This window comes from Gossypium hirsutum, chromosome A11 (genome assembly GCF_007990345.1).
Source record: "Gossypium hirsutum isolate 1008001.06 chromosome A11, Gossypium_hirsutum_v2.1, whole genome shotgun sequence".
Taxonomy (NCBI): Eukaryota; Viridiplantae; Streptophyta; class Magnoliopsida; order Malvales; family Malvaceae; genus Gossypium; species Gossypium hirsutum.
In genome coordinates, this window is record NC_053434.1 from 49,022,343 (window position 1) to 49,048,707 (window position 26,365).

Consider the following 26,365-nt stretch of genomic DNA (forward strand, 5'->3'; position numbering starts at 1 on the left):
TGCTTCCCAACAACAACTACTTGGCCCTACAGCCTCTTGGGGGAACAACTCCTGGATCTACAGTGTCAGTTTTGAGAACAAAAGAAGCATCAACGCTTTCTAGAACAACAAAATACCCACAATGAATAGTTGATTGCAAAGTTCCCTACAGGCAAAGACACTACCAAAGGTGGTGATTTTTCCCTTTCACTAGAATTAGAAGCTATGTTATAGTCTACAGTCTGTAAAGATAAGAAGGGTCACGATGATAATGAAGTGGTGCAAGATCTTTAACCTATTAATCATCTAAAGCAGAAACCTCAAAATTAAGTTGTTTTTGTTGAATAATAAATTGTAGCCTTCAAATTAGAGTTCTTGAAAAAGGCTAAGGGTTCTAAGTCTGATGAAGATTCTTAGAGTTATGCTAACAAATACTTAGCCCCTTCCTGTGTTGACTCACAACCTTTCCGCTTCTTTCAATTTTCCTAAGTTGTCCTATACCAGTGACGGTGACCCAAAAGACCACTTAGCTCATTATAACAACCACATGAATATTCTTAAGGCTTCTGATGATATGAAATACAAATATTTCTCCATGAACATTTCTAGCACTACTCAACAATGGCACCTGTCATTTCCCTCGAGGTCCATCAAAAACTTTGATCAATTAGTTAGGTTATTCATGAGCACATTCTTAGCCAACAAAACCCCATTATAGTCTCATGCTTTGTTAAAGTATTCCCAAAGACCAATAATGAGATGATTGTAATCACATACTTGTTTTACTCTGTTTGTTAATATAAAACATTGCCATTTTTAGTTCAGTTTTTTTTGTGTAAATAAACTGGTTAATAATAAAGTCTTAAGAATAATATGATTATTCTTAAAATGTATAACAGCCCGACTTTGGGTTTAGTCAGAACAGTGGTTTCGAGACTGCAAAATTCGAGGTCAAGAAATTATTTTTATCATTATTTTAGTGTTATAGCATAATTATATTAGTGCATGAAAAATATTTGGTGAGGTAATTTTAGCGTTTGTGAGCTTAATTTCGAAAAAGGACTAAATCGAATAAAGGGTAAAAGTTCTATTTTACTTGATAGATGTACCACATAGCTAGAGAACCAAAATTGGGGGTCTTTAAAGTGTAATTAGACCCTTTAGAAGCTAATGGCCGGCCACAGGAGACAAGAAAATCAAATGGTCAAAGGAGTTGGTGACTTAATGTATGATAAAATAAGACCTTATAGGTTAGCCTTCATCTTTTTCATTCTTCCTTTCTCCTCCACTGAAATTTTTAGCCATTCAAAGGGTTTTGGATGCTTGAAATTTCAGCCACTTATATCTCTCTCAAATCAAGAAACACGAAAATTGAACTTGGACCGAAGAAAGGCCAAGTAAGTAAAGTAAATTGTCTAGTCACATACATTTTGTAATCCAAGGTAAGTTGTTTGTTAATAATGCAACTATATTGTTATGTTGTGTAATTGAATTTATATTGCATAAATTTTTTTGATTGTGAATATGAGTATACATGTTAAGAAATTAATGTATTAAAGACTCCTTGTTGAACATTAGGAATAGATTTGGATATTCATGCCATGACATTGGGTGATATGTGTGCTAGTGTAAGACATGTCTGGGACATGCATCAGCCACATTATGAGAGCCAGTGTAAGAAATGTCTAGGACATGCATCAGCATTGAGACAAGAGCTAGTGTAAGACATGTCTGGCACATGCATCAGCCTTGAGAAATACAAGCTAGTGTAAGACCTGTTTGGGACATGGCATCAGCTTGTTGAGTGTCAGTGGAAGACCTGTCTGGGACATGGCATCATCACCGATAGATGAAAGCCAATGTAAGACCTGTCTAGGACACGACATCGGCCTCGATGTATGAAAGTCAGTGTAAGACCTGTCTGGGACATGGCATCGACTTTGATGTGCTAGCCAGTGTAAGACCATGTCTGGGACATGGCATCGACATTTTATCCCATGTTTGGGGCTATTGAATATCCTGTAGTATTCCAAATGGTTCAACTGGAGATTTATAGTTTATATTGAAATAAGAGAACTTATGACCATGTGGTAAGTGGTACAGGTACCTAAATGAGAATTACGACATTCGAGCTTCATTTACGTTGTATGTTTAGTAAAGGACGAAAGTAAGTAAGTTATGCATATGACTACTTATGTATTTTACATGAATTATGAAATGTGAATTCAAACCAATGTTGTATGATTGGTGAGAAATAAATATGAGCAAGTAGTGTTTATGAATCCTTACTTTCATGAGCAAATCGAGATATGTTGGGAGTATGATCCCTTATGGTAGCTTATAGTTACTCATTATTGCATGCGACTTACTAAGCTTTATGCTTACCTCTTTTCCATTCCATTTTCTTATAGTGCCGCCAAAGTTGCTTGTGGATCATCGCCTTATGTCGGAGAAGCCAGTCACACTATCTCTGAAGCAATTGGTATAGCTAGTTTTATCATTTTGATTATAGCATGTATAGGAACTAGTCTTTTTGTAATGGTCACATTATTTTGGGCCAAATAAGTGGCTTGACATAGCTCTTTAGTCATTTTGTATAATGCCATAGATGGTGGCTAATATTGGTTATCGATAAGTGCAAATGATGATGATTTCATAGATGAGTAAATCGAATGACTAATTAAGTTCTTGTTAGATTGTTAAAGTTTAATGTGGTTGTATTAGATATCTTGTTGTGGTTAAATTGGCTTTGTGTTGCCCTGAGAATTGGTGGTATGTATTGCTTTATAGGTAGGTGTAAGTAAGGGTGGAAAAAAGGCTTGGTAGATAGCCTATTTTTGTCTACACGGCTAGACACAGGGGCATGTGCCTAGGCAGTGTGTGACACACGGTCAGCCCCATGGGTGTGTTGCTCGACCGTGTGTCCCCTGTACCTTGAATTTGCAAGTCAGTATACATGGTAGTAAATACACAGGCAGAGACACGGCAGTGTGTCTCGGCTGTGTGGAGGACACGGCCTTTGGCCACGGGTGTGTGCCTTGGCCATATGCCTCAAATTGGTTGCTAACGTCAGAAATAGAATGTCAATATTGTTGCACACGGCCTGCAACACGAGCGTGTGATAGCCGGGTGAGGGACACGGGTTGTAGACACGGCCGTGTGCTCGACCGTGCGAAAACCCCTGTAGGTTTGAATTTGGAATTTAATTCACACGGGCTCGGGGCACGGACATGTCTCCTTGTGCTTAGGCCGTGTGAACCATATGGGCCTTCAGCACAGCCAGGTCAAAATGGCCACACGAGCGTGTTGTCTTTCCACACGGGCGTGTGCCCCTATCTCAAGTTACGGTCTTTTAAAAGTCTTTAAAGATGTTCGGTTTAATCTCGGATAGTTTTCCAAGGATGATTTGGGCCTTGTAGGCCCATATTGAGAATTTTTAGATTAAGAGGGAGAAGTTTTAAATTTGATTTAGTTTTTATAATTCGAAAACTATCATATGCATACGTTTAAGTCAGGTAATGCCTCGTGCTCAGTCCCAGCCTCAGCCTCGGACTTGGGTGAGGGGTGTTACAAAATGTCATTATTCAAGTATTATTGTGGGCTTGGACAATAATAATGCATTGAGACTAATGTGTCGTTGATTGATGACAAAGTGTTGTCAATGACATAGAGGTATCAAAATCAATACATGAGTATGTGCTAGAGAAACATATTAGACTGACCCGTTATAAGTATGTTTCTTGGATTATTATGTAATAATCACAACATTACTCATTGTGATAATTTTGTATACAATTCTCAGACTTGATATCATCATTGTCCCAACATCATGAGTCATGCATTTTGATACAGTCAAACGTCTACCATAACAACTTGTACTATAAAGACTGATGTTGGGTATGCCACACTCTATATAGTGGGATATGATTGATAAATATAGTGTTTGTCCCTTCTACATAATGGGAGAAATATCTTAGGCCACTTGATGAAGTGAGACTAGAAATGCATGGTCATGCTCAAATAAGTTAATCTGAGATATCACACTTATTTTTTATTGTAGTTTACTTAGAATATCAAGAAAAAAGATATTGAACTATACAAGGGTGACTATTCCATGACTTGTGTCCAATCTAGATATAAAGGATAAAAGAATATAATACATGAAAAATTTATCATAGAAAGGTCATGTCAAATCACAACTTCTTGTAACTTTCCACTCATTTCTTGTAACATTAGAAATGTTCTAGTATTACTTGTAACGTTACAAGAACCTACAGGGTCACACTCAATGGTTGAACTGAACAAAATCCAAACAAGGATTGTGTTTAGCTATCACATGAATTAATTAATTATTGAATTAATTTAATTTGACAGTTAAATATTGAACACATTATATGTACAAACTTATTATACAAAAATAGAGAACATAATAAAAATTCATATATGAATTTGATTCATATAAAAATATTAACTGAAAATAGTTTACCAAAATTATTAAAATAAATAGTTGTAATAATAATTTTCAGTCAAAGATAGAAAAAAAATATGGAAGTTAATATTCTATTGAAAAAAATATAATATTTTAATAATTTCCATATGTTTCTCTAAATAAAAAATAAAATGAATATTTCCATTTTTTATTATAATGTGATATAAAATAAAAATGAATAGAATCCCTTATAGTGTGCATTTTACCAAGTAAAAGAAATGGAGGGCCTAGTAGCCAATTTTAGTTATTTTCTCTGAAAAGTTCAAGGAGAGGTTTTCTTATTAGTTCTTTGATTGGGTGGACTATGTAAAGGTTGAGACAATTTTGTTGTAGCTTGGGATCGACATTGCGCAAGGGAATCAGATTGAAAAAGTATATCTTCAATCTTGTTTCAACTCTATTCATTCTTTGTACTTGGATCCATTGTTGTTGATCGTCGGAATAATTTTTTCATTGCACCATGGGATGTACTGGTGTTCCAAAAGTGGTATCAGAGCTACTTGAATGATACAGATTCAAGAATAAATTGATTGGTTGATGCAATTGTATGAGATACATGTTTTATGATTTTATTTACTCGATCTGTTTTATATATATATGATACATATAATCTTCTTAATAAACAATATATGATTAATTTGTTAAATATATGCGGCAATATGTTCTTCTTAATCACTGATTAAATGTTAATCAGTGATTTTGATGTCTATTAGGTCTTATATATTATTTGTTAATTGTTAACTAATCTATCTTGGGGGAGTGGAGTTAACTAATCTGTCTTGGGGCAGTGAAGTTTTTGTTGTTCGAAGTTAATAGTTAATGTAACACCCCTTACCCGTATCCGAGGCCGGGCTAAGGTACGAGACGTTACCAGACAAACATACAAATATTAAACTAAAATACGAGCCATAAAATTTTATTCATATTTCAAAGCGTTCATTCTCTTACACGTAGTCCCTTATTTGAGTCTACGAAGCCCAAAACATACTTTAGAATGGGTTTGGGACTAAACCGAGAACTTAAGAAAATCTTGGAAATTTCATGCTTTAAGGCTCCACACGCCCGTGTCCCAAAGTCGTGTTCCATACACGGCTGAGACACATGGTCGTGTCTCTGCCTGTGTGGAATATACCTAGGCTATTTTCCAAGCTTTGGTCAGCCTCTTACACACTTATACAAAATCAAAAGCATATAACATGGTATTCATTTAATGATTAAACATCCTCAATTAAACCACAAACATAGCATTTGTATGTCATCATACATGTGTCTCTCATACTCATTTTACCTTTTTTATTATAGTACCACTTATACATTTATACCAAGATTATCATCTTACCAAATATCTTCAGCTTAATCATCAAGCATTCATATTTAAAGCTAGATCATATCTTTATAAAATACCACGATTCAGATGCGCAGAATAACATGTTTGCCTGAAACATTTCAATTCAATTCCATACCCAACAAGCATTACATTGAGACTAGTCATATATATATATACATGTCATGATACATAACATTCTCTTTTTGTTTTCTTATAAACACATATCATTTATTTCATTATATCAATATTTCATATACCAGAGTTTCCATGTATTCCACATATATTTATTTTCCTCCTCCTCCTCTCCATTCCACATCCTTAATGTATATAGCATTCTTGTAAGTACGATTTCACAATTTACTAATAAATGTTCACATCAAACTGTCCACACGAGTCATAGTCACTTAATTATTTATAATTCAAGCTACAGAGCTCCAAATTAAGATCCGTAAATTTCCCCTAAAATTAGACTCACATATCTTTCCACCATAAAATTTTCATAATTTTTGGTTTAGCCAATTAGTACAGTTTATTCATTAAAATTTCCCCTGTTTCACTTTCTGATAGTTCTGGCCTCTCTTCACTAAAACATAATTATCTCACAGTACAGAACTCGGATAATGTTCTTGTTGATTTATCTTTAAAATAGACTCACTATGGATTTTAAAAATATAATTTTGAGCCTCTAATTATTTTTCTCCAAATTTTTGTGATTTTCCAAAGTCAAAACAGGGGATCACGTAATCATTCTGAATCAGTCTCACAAAAACATAAATATCTAAAAATATAGAACTCCTTTGCTTTGTATGTTTCTTTTATATGAAAATAGACTCATTAAGCTTTAATATGATATCACATTTAGTCTCTGATTCAATCTATACTATTTTTGGTGATTTTTCAAAATCACGTCACTGCTACTGTCCAAAACAGTTTTATTGCTAATTCACTCTTTCACACTTTCTTTGTATTAATCTCATTTTAACATACATATCACAAATCATTTTCACCACATTTCATACATCACAAGTATAGGCCCATGATCAAAAGGTCACCATAAAATCATCCTCATGTATAACTTACTTGTTTATAACCTTACCACATCCTGGTCACTTAATGAACACATCATTCACATAACCAAGTTCCTGCACTTATTCATCACAAAACTCACAAAGCAATACATAGAGAATCTCCCGTTGAACACTTCGGATCAATCCTCGATACTTGGTGGTTTCAGCACATAGCTCCACCCATCATATAGTTCGGCTCTCTTGTACACATGGTGAACACTTAGTACCACCCATGTGACCTAGCCAGTTTATCTCGTAGCTCTCTTGTCTACATGGTGTCCTTCACTTGGAACCACGCATGCGACCTAGCTACATATATCCCGTAGCTCTCTTGTCTACATGGTGTACACATAGTATCACTCATGCAACCTAGCTACATCATAATGTCTTGTAGCTCTCTTGTACACATGATGTGCACTCAGCACTATACATGTGACCTAGCTACATACCATCTGTATCATCCAATCTTTCCGAAGGTTCAACCGGGATTTCTCTCTCTTTTCCAACAATTTCACCAATCAAGTAATTATCCACAAACATATTTCCAATATTTTTATAAAATATCATAATACTAATAGTGATGTATTACTTACATATAAACTTACATCTCATTTAATATCAACGCAATAACATTAAATTACATATTGTCTTATTAAAAATCATATGAACTTACAATTTCCCATAATATCCATAATCATAGAAATCACATTTATATATGATAATTCAATGCACTTCATGTACCATAGACATATTTTTAAATCAATTCATAAACTTGGCACCATAATCATTTAATTTAACATAATTCAATTAATTCACTAAATTTAACTTTCAAATATAAATTACAGCATTATTGTTGTATTATTATCATACCAACTTACATACTTTTAACACCTCGGAGATCATAGTAAATATATCAATTTTACATTGAAACATGCATCAATTAATGCTTATTATACATATGAACTTACCTTGATATTAAAACGGCCATTTTACCAACTTTCCCAATTTTCGATTTTTCTCTCATTCTAGGTTCAAATCTCGTTTTCTGGGATCTAAAACATCATATTTTACTTATTTAATTAATGTACTATTCAAAACAGTCCTTAACTCAAACTTTGGAAAAATTACAATTTTGCCCCTAAACTTTTGCATATTTACACTTTTGCCCCTAGGCTCGGGAATTAAACTTCATCCCTTATTCTTATGTTTTATGACATGATGATCACTTTTCCCTTCTATGGCAACATCAAATTCTCACTCTAACATATACTTATGACTATTAGGTATTTTTACTAATTAAGCCCTTTTGCTCGTTTTTACTTAAAACCGAGTAGCACAAGTTGTCTAACATAATTTAAAACCTCATATTGTATCATAAAACACCAGAATACACAAATTTTACCTATGGGTATTTTTCCAAATATGAACCCTAGGTTGAATTATTGCTAGCATAAGCTAAATCAAGTTACCGGGACTCCAAAAATGTAAAAAACTTGAAAAACGGGGTTAGAACGGACTTAAAATTGAGCTTGGGAAGCTTGAAAACCCTAGCCATGGAGTCTACCTTGGTATACACGTCCATGGTGAAGAAGATGAGCAAAATTGGCTTTTAATTTTGTATTTTAATTCATTTTACCCCTAAATGACCAAAATACCCTTACTACTAAACTTTCCAAAAATTCCATCCATTTCCAATTTTTGTCCTTAACTTAGAAATTAGTCAAATTGCTATTTAAGACCTCCTAATTAATATTTCAAATCAATTTCATACTAGAAACTTCTAGAATGCAAGTTTTGCAACTTATTCAATTTAGTCCCTAACTTCGAATTAAGCACTTTATGCATAGAATTTCTTCACGAAATTTTCACACAATCATGAAATCATATCATAGACCTCAAAATAATCATAAAATAATTATTTATATCTCATATTTTGTGGTCCGGAAACCTCTATTCCAACTAAACCCAATTTTGGGCTATTACAGTTAACTTGCTAGTAACATTCAAAAAAGGAACAAAAGTTGTTCCAGTAAGAAGATTGACAGATCGAAATGTTGAAAATATTATATTTTTGATAAAAAATTTATCAAATAGTGATGTTTGTTCCACATAGATCTAAGTGCAATTTTTTACATTTCGTTCGAGTCTGCCAGTCAGTTGCCAGCAACACTGTCACCCACTGTCCGAGTAGTAGGACTCTTGCAGGGGGCTCCACCCCCTAACCCTTGCAAAGGGCTTCAACCCTTTACCCCTATGCCTAGGTGACATTAATTGTAAGGAAAATTTTGTTATTCACATTAACAAGCGATTGAATAAAACATATCATATAATGTTTGCTATGGTTAATTTGTATAGTGGTTGGAAATGCATAGTTATAGCCCGATAGCCAATTTGATTTATAATTTACAAATTTTATAATTTTATAAATATGTCTTGCATGTCATGCCTTTCTACTTTTCTCTTGTATTCTCTTCTCATCTTACTCTTTCGTATGTAAAATGAGTTTCTATAATTGTAAATTGTATGAGCTACTACGAACTAAAGGAGATAAAGGTTGAGCTACCTAAAGTGGAAAAGAATCTTGAGAAATGACTTGCACCCTTAGGATACCTTTCGATTCTCCCATTGGCTTAGGAGGAACCACCTTAGTTTTATGGGCTATAACTATTGCATTTATTTACTATTTTATATTTGTAACAACTCAATTTTTAGTGGGGTCAGAAACAGTGGTTTCGATGCCACAATCCAATGAGTAAGTTCGTAAATATTATTTTTTAATATTTACAAGTGAAATATGATATTAAAATAAATGTTGAATTGAGAATTTATGTTATTTGAATGGATAATTAGGTTTAAGTGGTACCCTAAAGCCAAGTGATTTTAGAAAATGAGGTATCGGGACCTCATCTCTATAAACTGAGCCATAAATATTTTATTAAATATTTACAGAGTGTAATTAAGGTTGTATTAAAGTTTCGTTAAGAAATTTTAACGTTTAATTTGTTAATTAATTAAAAAGGGCTAAATTGTAAAGGTGAAAAAGTTAGTTTTTATTGGTGAAAAGGAGTTAATTGGCTAGTAAATCAAGGTACAAGGGCTTAAGTGGCAATTATTCCATAGTTAAAAGGTATACACTGCTAGTGACTATTTTTTTAGTTAATTATATGTTATAACTTAATATTATAACTAAAAGAAAAAGTAAGTTAAAAGAAATAAACAAACATATTACCTTTATTTTTTTTATGTTGATCCTTTTCAAACCAATAAAACACCACTGGAGAAGCCATGGAGTTTCGCCAAACTTTCTTCCTTGCATTGTTGGGCTATTGAGGTTCATTTTTAATAATTTTTATGTTTTTGAGAACGTTCTAACTAGGTCTAGCTAACCCGGGGGTTAATTTGTAAAACTACTAAATGTTGTAGATTATGCCATGAATGGATTTGATATGTTTTTGAATTTGTATGATAGATTTTTAAGTTTAATTGTTAAATAGACATGTTTTATTAAGTAAATTTTGATGATTTTAATATATAAGGACTTATTTATGAAAATTGTAAAATTAAAGGAAAATATTGCAAATGGATATGGGCTGTTATAAAAATTTATAAAAATTGGTTTGCATGAATTTTATTTAGAAATGATGAAATTGCAAGTTTTGGGTTTAGGGACTAAATTGTAAAAAGGGTAAACTTTGGGGGTAATTTTGTAAAAATATCAAAAAGACTAAATTGCATAAAATGAGTTGATTTCTCTATTAGAAATAGTTAATTGAATGGAGTTACTATTTTAGATCAAGAACGAGTGAAAAATCGAGGAGAAGAGAAAATTACCAAATAGCACTTGTACTTAGTCATTACTGTAATTTAGTCAGGTAAGTTTGTATGAACTATAATCGTTATAATTTTATTTAAATTAAATGTTTACTATGTTGCTTTTAATGTAAATGAATCAATATACATATATATGAATGCATCCATATTATGATGAATTGATGGATATCGAATCTCAATTGAACCTTAAGAATTCCTAGGATATAAATGACATATCATTAAGGATTCCATGTTTGGGGTGCTAGTCTCGAATGTTCTACCAATGGCTTAGGTCCTGCATTTGTTGCGGATTCTCCACAATTTGTGTGAACAGCATCATGTAGCTTACATTCTGACCCGTAGCTTATGTGAGCAGATACATTTCACAGTTCGTGTGAGCAATGATGTAAAGGAAATATTATGATTATATGTAAAGGCACACTTTATGTAAGCTTTTCCGAGTATCCGATGTAATTCTTGATGGTTCAACGGGTAAGAAAAGGAATGGAACAGTAAGGGACTCAATGGAAAGGTTCATGACTTTATGAAAGGATTTGACGCGTATTTAATTTATCTTATGAAATCTATTTATGTTATAAATGAGTTTATATGATTTGTCAATAAAGCTACTAACATGTGAGCTTGATTATATTGGGATAGGCTTATATTAAACTCATGGTATTGGAAACGGTAAGTAAACAAATTGAATGAAATATGATCATATGTTAACGATGATGAATTAAGAGTTATGTTTATATATATGGTTGATTTCATATGTATCATGAGCAAGTATGCTAACTTGTGAGTTTGATGGTGTTATATAAGCTTTTATTAAGCTTATGGCATTGGTAAAGGTTTATACTTATTCTATAAATTTCATTATTGAAATGGTAAGTCACATTTTAAATTTATACGAGCTTACTAAGCATTCATTTCTTACTTTTTTCCTTTATTTTATAGATTATCTGAAGCTCAAGTGGTTGGAAGTTTGTCAGAGATCTATCACACTATCCAGTGGACAATTTGGTAGTTTTTGAGTAACTTGGTTAAGGTTTATAATGGGATGTATAGGGTGCTTTGTGATGATATTAAGGTGAATATGTTAATAGTGTTTTGGCATGTATAAGCTTTGGAAAGCTAGGTAGGTTTGGTACATTTTGATGCTCTACCAAGTTATGTGATTTTGGTGACTTTGATGTGCTTGTTTTTAAGGTTATCTTGGCATCTTGTTAATGACTTGAAATTGATTACTTGAGATATGGTTAAGTTCTCTTATGATCTAGGTCATCATGTATGAAAATGACAATATTATCATGTATAGGCCTTTTGTGTTGATGGCTCATGGATGTACTAAATGGTTGAATTATTGTGCTTATGTCTTGAAGTTATGTTTATATGATGGACTTGTATGACTTGATAAATAAGGTCATCTTGACCACTTATAGTGATTGAAAATCATGATCTTGTATTCTGTTTTGAATGGTTGATGATGGTTAAATGTGGTATGTTTTAGTACCTATATGTACTAAGTTGATAAGTATGAAATGTAGCTTATGAATATGTTAGGTAATTGATGTGCATGGTCATGTGGTATGATAATAATGGTTTGGAAATGGTCTTTTGTGATGTGATCTAGTTACATAATGAAGTTAGGTATTCATGCTTGAAATAAGGCAATATTGACATGTTAGATAGACGATGTTTGGATGCATATGTGGTGCCTTTAAATGACACATTGGTTAGTTAACTTATGACTTTGAAATGGCATTTTGATGTATGTGTTGGTAATGTTTAGGCTCCCTTGAAGTATGCTTAAATAGGTTGAAAGGTCATGTATGATATGGACTAGAAAAGGTTTGATTTTAGGTAGATTTGGGTCCACAGGGCTTGAGATACAGGTGTGTGACTCAGCCTTGTGAGACACATGGCCTGGCAACACAACCATGTTTTATCTGATGATTTCTTTAAGGTTCAAGTTAGTGAGTTACATGGCCTGACACACGGGCATGTGACACAACCGTGTGACCCTACTTAGAGAGTTACACAGGTAAGACACGGGCTGGGACACGGTCGTGTCCCTAGTTCGAGGGTTACACGGCCTGAGACACAGGCGTGTTTCTCAGTTGTGTGAGGCACATGGCCTGGCCACACAGCCGTGTGATCCCTATTTTGCATATTTTGCATCATTTACATAAAATTTTTGAATTGTTTCAAACTGGTCCTGATTTGTTTCTAATCTATTATTAGGGTCTCGAGGGCTCGATTTAGGGACAAGATGCATGCGTATGTGGAAAAACGAAAGTATACACACTTTTTCATGCCCTTTTTAACTCAAATTCATGCAGTTTCGATAAAATTCTTGTCGAAAAATATATAACTATTATAAAATAATTAAATTACACTCAAATTATGAACACGCTGAATTTTAATTAATTTTATATCAACTTTTGATTATTTTCGACAGATTTGTGCAAAGGGAAAAAAATGGTTCGAAAGACACTGCTTGTAACACCCCGTACCCGAGACCGTTGCCAGAGTCGAACACAAGGTGCAAACAGACTTAATTCATTTATTTACACAGTCCATTTTAAAATTTCCAGACAAGCTGGCTAACTGCGTCACTGTCACCTTAAAAATCATATCTGAAGTTCCAAAACTAGAAAACCAGTTCCGTAAATTTTTCCTGAAACTAGACTCATATGTCCATCTAAAACTTTTTTTGTAGAATTTTTGGTCAAGCCAATTAGTACAGTTTATTAGTTAAAGTCTCCCCTGTTTTAGGGTTCGACTACTCTGACCTTCATGAATTACGACTTAGATATCTCCCTGTACAGGGCTTCAATACTTATGCCGTTTATTTCTAAAGAAACTAGACTCGAAAAGGAATCTATACATATATGGTATGACTTCTAATTATCTTTTTTTAATTTATAATGTATTTTCAAAGTCAGAATAGGGGATCCAGAATTCGCTCTGGCCCTGTTTCACGAAAACTTAAACATCTCATAAAATACGGCTCATATGATCGTTTCGTTACTTTCATATGAAAAGAGATTCATCAAGGTTCTATTACATAATTTATTCACAATTTAATTCTATTCCTACTATTTTTAGTGATTTTTCAAATTCACATCACTGCTGCTGTCGGTATCTGTTTTTAAGGTAGACTTTACCTATTTCATAATTTCCATGATTCAACTAGCCATTTAACATACATAGCACAAAAATATGATCGTGATTAACCATTCCAATGGATAATCATTGCCAAGCATTTCCACACCTCTCAATAACCATATATATACAAAATGATTATAACGCTATGCTCAAAATATATAAGCCATTTTCGCATGGCTATCCAAATATATACAATACCAAAGTACTTGACTAACAACAAAAGGGCAGCCCTATACATGCCATTATCAGAGTTCAACTAAAGGAGTACCAAAAGGGCTTTGATAGTGTGGGCGACTTCGACTTTGACACTCCCGAGTCCGATAGCTGACGAACCAAAATCTATAAAACAGAGAATCAAAGAAACGGAATAAGCATTTAATGCTTAGTAAGTTTTGAGCAATGAAATTAGGCACAACTGAAGTATAGCATTCATATGACTAAACGAATAATTTCATATACACATATTCTCACAACAATACCTACTTCACATTTCCAACCCTTATATTCATACATAAGAAATCAACTTGACTAAAGGCCGGAAGCTTGTTAATCGATTGAGCGAATACTATTTAAAAGGAATCAATTATTCCAATGCATATACAAAACATACCTCAACGTTGGGGTTTTACGAGCGTATTAATTGAAATTATTACAGCAAGATTGCTCGTTCCCAAACCATGCACCTTTGGGATTTAGCCGGATATAGCTACTCGCTCAAATGCCTTCGGGACTTAGCCCGGATATAGCTATTCGCTCAAATGCCTTCGGGACTTAGCCCGGATATAGTAACTCGCACAAATGCCTTCGGGACTTAGCCCGGATATAGTAACTCGCACAAATGCCTTCGGGGCTTAGCCCGGAATTAGTCACTAGCACAAATGCCTTCGGGACTTACCCGGTTATCATCCGAATATTCATGCACATATCAATAAATCATGACACATCTATATTTCATTTTCATAACTAGAATTCAAACACAAGTCACTTATCAAGCATTATCATTTTCGGCTCAATAGCTACATACAAAGAACATGATTTTGATTATACTTTAATTGTGTTATGCAGAATTATATGTTAAATTAAGGTTTGCTAAGCTAGCTATTAAGGTGAAGTGCAAATGTTAGTATTTGATTACTAGTGTATATATGTGTATTAGCCGAGTTTTGAACTTGAAACAAAATGGTATTTAGTCAATACAAGTGACCATATTTGTAGAATGTATTAAGTATACAACCAGCCTCAACATAGACATGCATATTCAGCCACATGAATGAATACATAGGTTGATGTGTACGTTCGGCTATAGGTAAGCATATTGATGGCTTTATCTTGACTTAGAAAATCGGCTAAAGGGGAATATTGGCAAATATGTTGAATTTGATTCATGATTTCATACATATATGACTCTAATGCCTAATATACATGGGCTAAGTTCCTTGAGTTTCTCTTTGATGTTCAAAATGATTAAATCAATTTATTTGTTAAATTAAGCTCAAGAACAAAGGGGAACTAAATCCGATAAAGGAAAGGAAAAGGTGATCGAATAGCCGTTGAAATCGTTCGACAACATCCGACGTAAGTTTTCGAGTAATGGAACTTAGATTATGATTTTGATTTGCTCAGAGAGGAATCTATACATATATGGTATGACTCCTAATTATCTCTGGTTAATTTATAATGAATTTCCAAAGTCGGAGCAGGGAATCCAGAAACCGTTCTGGCCCTGTCCCACGAGAACCTGATTATCTCTTAACATACTGTCCATATGATCTTTTCGTTACTTCTATATGAAAATAGACTCATCGAACTTCGATTACATAATTTATTCATCAATTAATTCCACTCCTACTATTTTTTTTGTGATTTTTCAATCTCATGTCACTGCTGCTGCCAGCATCTGTTACGAAAGCAACTATGCCCACTTCGTGATTACTCCTTGATCTAACTAATAATTCATCATGCATATCACAAATTATGATCATGACTAACCATGCCAAAGGCTAATCATTGTCAAACTTCCCCCTACTACACTATTGCCATATCATGAATTTTAACACCAAAATAATCAACCATGACGTATGGCATAAAAAGGTCGAATTATCAAGATTTGCGACCTAACGTTATGAATCCAAACCCAACCGAACATTTATGCCATTTTCGCATGGCTAAAAGATTACATACCAAAGTTCAAACACAACATAATAGCCTATACATGCCGAAATGTTCTCTTAGACCAACTAAGAAGAAAATACCAAAGGTTGCTAGCCGGTGTGATGACTTCGACGACGGCACGATCACGCAAAAAGAGACGAGTCCAAGAAACCTAGAATAGGTGACAAGGAAACACCGAGTGAGTTTATAACTCAGTAAGTCATAAGCAATACACTACCACCCATTAATAACATTATCACAAGAGGAAACAAAATGGAGCGAGGCTAGTTACTCCATCCATACCGAACCATACCATAGTTCCTCCGACCTATCGGTTCAATCTCATACCAAATCATGCATTCACATTCCATATACTCATCAATAGAATATTCGAGGCATTTTCATAAATCATTTCATTTTCGTTACAATCATACAACTAAACGGCCTTTCACCCATTCCACGATAAATCTTATGTACGTGACTTCAAGTATATTTGTCACATAGGTTCAACTTACCAAGCTCAACTCCAACTATAAACATAGCACCTATTAGCCATGAACTCAAGATACTTACCCGATCCGCTGTCCGTGATCGACTCAATAGCGTCGCACACTTAGTGTCCATAATGATTCAAGAATATATATTAAGTCCGCACACTCAGTGCTATATAATCAACTCGCACACTTAGTGCTACATAATCAAACTCGCACACTTAGTGCTACATAGTCAACTCGCACACTTAGTGCTACATAGTCAAACTCGCACACTTAGTGCTACATAGTCAATTTGCACACTTAGTGCTGCACAATTTAAACCCGCACACGTAGCGCCAATCTCATGGTCATAAATGTTTATACCCGCACATTTAGTGCCGAGATCAACAACTCAATACATCTCACCTCTTTTCTTTTCATTCAACACTTTCATCATCACATACGTACATGCATATATATATTTATTCATTCCATTCAGCATCATTACATAAACGTTATGACCATTTGAATTAATACCAACTATATGCTTAATGACTTACTTTATGTTGGGTAAGACGGTTCCAACTCGGCTACTCGATGATCTTTTCTTTGCCTTTGCTTGATTCTCTCCCTTTGATGTCTTGATCTATAATAAACACATTTAGTGGTTTAATTTTCTTGCTGGATACTTATGTATAATTTAACGGTTTTCACTCCATTTCACAATTATCCTTGTTCAAAATATCAAAACCTTAACCATATTCGATTAATGCTTCAAGGCCGAATGCATTATCGCTATTATGGTAACCTAGTCTTGAGTATTTTTGATTCTAATATACAACATCATGAATCAACTCAACCTTATAAGCCAATATTACTCCTTCAATCGGTTATCAAGAGTTAACAAAAATAGTATCACAAACATATACACCTATATGGCCGAATATACCAAATTAAATTTGACCTTACGTATGTGATTACCTATAGTTAATATACATCAAATTTCATACATTTAACCCTTAATTTCCACCACATAACAAGCATAAATTGGGTTTATGGATATACCATGGCCGATTCAATCTAATCACTTCCAAAATCATCAACCATTTTCAATGCATATAACATATATAAACATGAATAAGTTTCATATAATCTCTTAACACATTAACTTCTTCCATCTATAACCTTTTGTTTCTTTATCCATCAAAACTTAAAGGAAATAATCAAATTCCTTCTTTAATAGCCATAGCCGAATGGTCCATCCATCCATCAAAGTTTTAAAAAAAAATTTAGCATGGTCTAAGTAAGAACCATGATAATTAACCTAAAACAAGCTAAAATTTCACAATTTTAACACAATATACTAACCTTATTAAACATTCAAATGGCCGAAAGTTCTTTGCCCCTATTCCTTCCTTCAATTCGGCCAAGAAGACAAGAATGAAGCCCCTTTTTTTTTCATCACATTTTCATTCTTTTCTTTTATTTATTAAATCCCATAACCCAATATCAATTTCAACAAATATTTTGCCCATCATCAACCCACCTTGGCCGGCCACTATAAGGAAAATTGGGCAATTTCACATGCAAGTCCACCTTTGTTTTGACATGCACTAATAAGCCCCTTTAAAATTAGCCTATCATTTTTCACCATGTCTCATGTTGATCCCTATTTAATAATTCCTCATGCAATTGGCAAAATTAAGGCATGAAACTTCCACATATGCATGCACACACATAATAAACATAGAATATAACAATTAATTATCTTCATAACTCGGTTTTGTGGTTCCGAAACCACTTCCCGACTAGGGTAAATTTTAGGCTGTCACAACTCTCCCCCACCTAAGGAATTTTCGTCCCCGAAAATCTTACCGGTAAATAGGTTTGGGTATCGTTCTTTCATCGAGCTCTCGGTTTCCCAAGTAGCTTCCTCGATCCCGTGTTTGAGCCATAACACCTTAACTAACGGAACCCTTTTGTTTCGCAACTCTTTCACTTCACGAGCTAGGATACGAATCGGTTCTTCTTCATAGCTCATATCGACTTGAATTTCAACCTCTGATGGGCTAATTATGTGCGATGGATCAGATCGATAGCGTCGAAGCATCGAAACATGAAAGACATCGTGAATCTTTTCGAGCTCAGGGGGCAAAATCAATCTATACGCAACCGGCCCCACTCGTTTGGAGATTTCGTACGGCCCAATGAATCTCGGGCTCAACTTGCCCTTACGGCCAAATCTGAGTACCTTTTTCCAAGGCGAAACTTTAAGGAACACTTTATCTCCCACCTGATATTCAATGTCCTTTCGTTTCAAGTCCGCATACGATTTCTGACGATCTGTGGCTACCTTCAGACTTTCACGGATTACCTTTACTTTCTGTTCGGCATCTTTAATCAAATCAACTCCGAAAATTTTACTTTCACCGAGCTCGGTCCAAAACAATGGCGTACGGCATTTACGACCGTACAAAGCCTCGTAAGGTGCCATCTTAATACTTGATTGAAAACTATTGTTGTAAGCGAATTCGATCAAAGGTAAATACCGTTCCCATGAACCACTAAACTCGAGGATGCAACATCTCAACATATCCTCAAGTATCTGAATTATCCGCTCGGATTGACCATCGGTTTGTGGATGAAAAGCGGTGCTAAAATGCAGCTTGGTACCCAAAGCTTCTTGCAATTTCTTCCAAAATCGCGATGTAAATCTTGGGTCTCTATCTGACACGATAGAAATAGGTACTCCATGTAATCTCACAATCTGAGAAACATACAATTCGGCTAGTTTATCCAATGAAAAATCTGTACATACGGGGATAAAGTGAGCCGACTTAGTCAGTCTATCGACAACAACCCAAATCGCATCTTTCTTACTCGTCGACAATGGTAACCCAGATACAAAATCCATCGTGACTCGATCCCATTTCCATTCAGGTATCATGATTGGCTGAAGTAATCCTGAAGGCACTTGATGTTCCGCTTTCACTTGTTGACATATTAAACACCTTAAAACAAATTCAGAAATGTCTCGTTTCATGCCCGGCCACCAAAATTGACGTTTCAGATCGTTGTACATTTTAGTACTACCCGGGTGGATAGACATTCGGCCACTATGAGCCTCATTCAAAATCATCGAAATAAGTTCCGAATTCCTTGGAACACACAAACGACTTCTGAACCTCAAACAATCATCATCATCCATTTGAAACTCCGATTCCTTGTTCGGAACACACTCAGCCCGTTTTGCAACCAATTCATCATCAACTTTCTGGGCTTCACGAATTTGATGAATCAATAATGGTTTGGCTTTTAATTTAGCTACTAACACATTGTCGGGTAGAACAGACAAGTACACATTCATCGCTCGTAAAGCAAACAATGATTTCCAGCTTAAGGCGTCCGCAACCACATTAGCCTTTCCCGGGTGGTAATCAATGACAAGCTCGTAATCTTTCAACAATTCAAGCCAACGTCTTTGTCGCAGATTCAAGTCTCGCTGAGTCATCAAATATTTGAGACTTTTGTGATCCGAAAATACATGGCACTTTTCGCCAAACAAATAATGTCGCCATATTTTCAAAGCAAATACGATGGCGGCTAGCTCGAGATCATGGGTTGGATAATTTCTCTCGTGTTGCTTCAATTGTCTCGACGCATAGGCCACAACTCGACCTTCTTGCATCAATACGCAACCCAACTCGAGTAGGGATGCGTCACTATAAATGACAAACTCTTTGCCTGATTCGGGTAGCACTAAAATTGGAGCTTCAGTCAAATGAGTTTTCAGTTGATCGAAGCCTTTCTGACATTTCTCCATCCATTCGAACTTAGCATCCTTTTGAAGTAGCTTCGTCATTGGTGTGGCTATCATCGAGAAACCTTTGACAAATTGTCGGTAATAACCGGCGAGTCCCAAAAAGCTCCGAACCTCAGTAATATTTCTCGGAGGTTTCCAGTTAAGTATGGCTGAGATTTTGTTCGGGTCAACTCGAATACCCGATGCGGATACCACATGACCCAAGAAGCTAACCTCTCTTAACCAGAACTCACACTTACTGAACTTAGCATATAACTTCTTATCCCGCAAAACTTGCAACACTAATCTCAAGTGTTCAGCATGTTCGATCTCATCTCTTGAATAGACCAAGATGTCATCAATGAACACAACTACGAACCGATCCAAATATGGTCTGAAGATCCGATTCATCAAATCCATAAATACTGCAGGGGCATTAGTGAGCCCAAACGGCATCACTAAGAACTCGTAGTGACCGTACCTCGTTCTGAAAGCAGTTTTGGGTACGTCCGAATCTCGAATCCGCAACTGATAATAACCCGATCTCAAATCTATCTTTGAAAACACTGATGCTCCCTTTAATTGATCAAACAAATCATCAATACGCGGTAACGGATACTTATTCTTTATCATCACTTTATTTAGTTGACGATAGTCAATGCACAACCTCATGGTTCCGTCCTTCTTTTTCACGAACAATACTGGTGCACCCCAAGGTGAGAAACTTGGTCGATCGAAACCTCTATCCGTCAATTCTTGCAACTGAGCTTTCAACTCTTTTAACTCGGTTAGTGCCATACGATACGGAGCTATCGAAATTGGCGCAGTTCCAGGTACAAGCTCAATACCAAACTCTATCTCCCGAACAGGTGGCAAACCCGGCAATTCTTCAGGAAAAACATCCGGGTATTCACAAACCACCCGCACAGATTCGGGTTTCTTTTCTAATTCTTTATCATCAAGTACATACGCAAGGTATGCTTCGCACCCTTTTCTTACATATTTCTGGGCCAACATTGCTGATATTACAGCTGGCAACCCCTTCAAATCCGTAGACTCAACTCGGATTACCTCGTTATTTGCGCACCTCAAATCAATAGTCTTGCTTTTGCAATTTACAACCGCATTATGCGCGGTCAGCCAATCCAAACCAAGAATAACATCAAATTCATCAAACGGCAAAAGCATCAAGTCCGCCGGAAAACAAGAACCTCGAATTACTAGGGGACATCTCTTACACACTTTTTCGACAAGCACGTAACGACCCAAGGGATTTGACACCCGAATTACGAACTTAGTAGACTCAACAGGTAGAGTCTTACTGGATGCTAAGGTTTCACATACATATGAATGAGTAGAGCCAGGGTCAATCAATGCAATCACATTAGTATCAAAGAGAGTGAAGGTACCAGTGATGACGTCAGGGGAGGATGCCTCCTCTCGTGCGCGGATGGCATATGCTCTAGCAGGAGTGCGGTTCTCTGCTCGAACAGCCGTATCAGAGGCCCCTCTCTGACTACCACCCCTACCTCCTAAAATTCTCGGTGGTCTACCTCTAGTTGTCACTCCACTAGGTCTTGCACCTTGAATCTTATTCTTCTCATCAAGCTCCGTGCAATCTCTAATGAAGTGGTCCTTCGAACCGCATCCGTAACAGGCCCTGTTAATAGACTTACCCCAACATTCACCTATGTGTCGTCTTCCACATTGGGGACATTCAGGTTTCTCTAGACGATTATTGCCCACACTAGCTACCGAAGTAGCTCGGGAGTCCGTCGATGGTCTTGCTCTGATGGAAATTCCCGCAGTCGTCCTCGACTTATTAGTGTCCTCCCTGAACTTCTTTACGGCTGAGAACGGAGCTTTACCCGTCAATCTTTTACGATAGTATCTAGCTTCAAATTCAGCCTTCTTCTTCTCCTTTCCAAGTTCTTCCGCCTTGCAGGCTCGTTCGACTAGTGTTACGAATTCTTTTATTTCCAAAATACCCATTAGTAGCTTTAAATCTTCATTCAATCCTTCTTCGAATCTTTTGCACATAGCAACCTCATCAGCTACACACTCCCGGGCATACCTACTGAGTCTTACGAATTCATGTTCGTATTCAGATACTGTCATACGGCCTTGCTTGAGTTCCAAGAATTCCTTACGCTTTTGATCAATGAACCGTTGACTAATATATTTCTTTCGAAATTCCGTCTGAAAGAAGTCCCAAGTTACTCGTTCGTTTGGGACTATGGAAATCAGGGTCCTCCACCAATAGTAGGCTGAGTCCCGCAACAAGGATATAGCACACTTTAGACATTCATCGGGTGTGCATGACAGTTCATCAAACACCCGAATGGTGTTATCTAGCCAGAACTCGGCCCTTTCAGCATCATCAGTAACTATGGCCCTGAACTCCTTAGCCCCGCGCTTCCTAATCAAGTCTACAGGTGGCTTACTCAGCCTCACAGGATCAGTAACTGATGGCATTACTGGCTCCGGGGGTGGATTATTCAAATTCGGGAATTGTTGGACAGCCGGATTGGTTCGGGCATACTGCGCGACCCATTCATTCATCATGGTAAAGAAGGCTTGTTTAGCCCCCTCACCTTGATTATTCGCAGATGACTGAGGTTCAACAGGCGGCGTCCCTTGTGCAGGAGCAGCCGCTACGCTCTCAACGTCATCCGCTAAGGTTCCTTCTACACCGGGGTCCATTTACTAATCAAAACAAAAACATTTTAACCGTCAGAAGTCATCACACATTTAAACATTAACATTAAGGCATGTATAGCTAGACTCATACGCGCTATGGTAGTCCTAGAACCGACTAAACCATAGCTCTGATACCAATCAAATGTAACACCCCGAACCCGAGACCGTCGCCGGAGTCGAACACGAGGTGTTAACAGACTTCAAACCACTTATTAAAATTTTTCCAGACAAGCTGTCAATCTGCGTACTAGTCGCTTTAAAAATCATATCTTGAGCTCTGGAACTCGAAATCCAGTTCCGTGAATTTTCCCTGAAACTAGACTCATATTCCCATCTACATATTGTTTTCTAGAATTTTTGGTCGGGCCAATTAGTACAGTTTATTAGTAAAAGTCTCCCATGTTACTGGGGTCGACTACACTGACCTTTGCGCATTACGACCTGGATATCTTCCTGTACAGAACTTCCATGCTGATGCCGTTTGTTTCTATAGAAACTAGACTCAGAGAGGAATCTATACATATATGGTATGACTCCTAATTATCTCTGGTTAATTTATAATGAATTTCCAAAGTCGGAGCAGGGAATCCAGAAACCGTTCTGGCCCTGTCCCACGAGAACCTGATTATCTCTTAACATACTGTCCATATGATCTTTTCGTTACTTCTATATGAAAATAGACTCATCGAACTTCGATTAAATAATTTATTCATCAATTAATTCCACTCCTACTATTTTTTTGTGATTTTTCAATCTCATGACACTGCTGCTGCCAGCATCTGTTACGAAAGCAACTATGCCCACTTCGTGATTACTCCTTGATCTAACTAATAATTCATCATGCATATCACAAATTATGATCATGACTAACCATGCCAAAGGCTAATCATTGTCAAACTTCCCCCTACTACACTATTGCCATATCATGAATTTTAACACCAAAATAATCAACCATGACGTATGGCATAAAAAGGTCGAATTATCAAGATTTGCGACCTAACGTTATGAATCCAAACCCAACCGAACATTTATGCCATTTTCGCATGGCTAAAAGATTACATACCAAAGTTCAAACACAACATAATAGCCTATACATGCTGAAATGTTCTCTTAGACCAACTAAGAAGAAAATACCAAAGTTTGCTAGCCGGTGTGATGACTTCGACGACGGCACGATCACGCAAAAAGAGACGAGTCCAAGAAACCTAGAATAGGTGACAAGGAAACACCGAGTGAGTTTATAACTCAGTAAGTCATAAGCAATACACTACCATCCATTAATAACATTATCACAAGAGGAAACAAAATGGAACGAGGCTAGTTACTCCATCCATACCGAACCATACCATAGTTCCTCCGACCTATCGGTTCAATCTCATACCAAATCATGCATTCACATTTCATATACTCATCAATAGAATATTCGAGGCATTTTCATAAATCATTTCATTTTCGTTACAATCATAAAACTAAACGGCCTTTCACCCATTCCACGATAAATCTTATGTACGTGACTTCAAGTATATTTGTCACATAGGTTCAAATTACCAAGCTCAACTCCAACTATAAACATAGCACCTATTAGCCATGAACTCAAGATACTTACCCGATCCGCTGTCCGTGATCGACTCAATAGCGTCGCACACTTAGTGTCCATAATGATTCAAGAATATATATTAAGTCCGCACACTCAGTGCTATATAATCAACTCGCACACTTAGTGCTACATAATCAAACTCGCACACTTAGTGCTACATAGTCAACTCGCACACTTAGTGCTACATAGTCAAACTCGCACACTTAGTGCTACATAGTCAATTCGCACACTTAGTGCTGCACAATTTAAACCCGCACACGTAGCGCCAATCTCATGGTCATAAATGTTTATACCCGCACATTTAGTGCCGAGATCAACAACTCAATACATCTCACCTCTTTTCTTTTCATTCAACACTTTCATCATCACATACGTACATGCATATATATATTTATTCATTCCATTCAGCATCATTACATAAACGTTATGACCATTTGAATTAATACCAACTATATGCTTAATGACTTACTTTATGTTGGGTAAGACGGTTCCAACTCGGCTACTCGATGATCTTTTCTTTGCCTTTGCTTGATTCTCTCCCTTTGATGTCTTGATCTATAATAAACACATTTAGTGGTTTAATTTTCTTGCTGGATACTTATGTATAATTTAACGGTTTTCACTCCATTTCACAATTATCCTTGTTCAAAATATCAAAACCTTAACCATATTCGATTAATGCTTCAAGGCCGAATGCATTATCGCTATTATGGTAACCTAGTCTTGAGTATTTTTGATTCTAATATATAACATCATGAATCAACTCAACCTTATAAGCCAATATTACTCCTTCAATCGGTTATCAAGAGTTAACAAAAATAGTATCACAAACATATACACCTATATGGCCGAATATACCAAATTAAATTTGACCTTACGTATGTGATTACCTATAGTTAATATACATCAAATTTCATACATTTAACCCTTAATTTCCACCACATAACAAGCATAAATCGGGTTTATGGATATACCATGGCCGATTCAATCTAATCACTTCCAAAATCATCAACCATTTTCAATGCATATAACATATATAAACATGAATAAGTTTCATATAATCTCTTAACACATTAACTTCTTCCATCTATAACCTTTTGTTTCTTTATCCATCAAAACTTAAAGGAAATAATCAAATTCCTTCTTTAATAGCCATAGCCGAATGGTCCATCCATCCATCAAAGTTTTAAAAAAAAATTAGCATGGTCTAAGTAAGAACCATGATAATTAACCTAAAACAAGCTAAAATTTCACAATTTTAACACAATATACTAACCTTATTAAACATTCAAATGGCCGAAAGTTCTTTGCCCCTATTCCTTCCTTCAATTCGGACAAGAAGACAAGAATGAAGCCCCTTTTTTTTTCATCACATTTTCATTCTTTTCTTTTATTTATTAAATCCCATAACCCAATATCAATTTCAACAAATATTTTGCCCATCATCAACCCACCTTGGCTGGCCACTATAAGGAAAATTGGGCAATTTGACATGCAAGTCCACCTTTGTGTTGACATGCACTAATAAGCCCCTTTAAAATTAGTCTATCATTTTTCACCATGTCTCATGTTGATCCCTATTTAATAATTCCTCATGCAATTGGCAAAATTAAGGCATGAAACTTCCACATGTGCATGCACACACATAATAAACATAGAATATAACAATTAATTATCTTCATAACTCGGTTTTGTGGTTCCGAAACCACTTCCCGACTAGGGTAAATTTTGGGCTGTCACAGGTAAGTCCCAAAAAGCTCCGAACCTCAGTAATATTTCTCGGAGGCTTCCAGTTA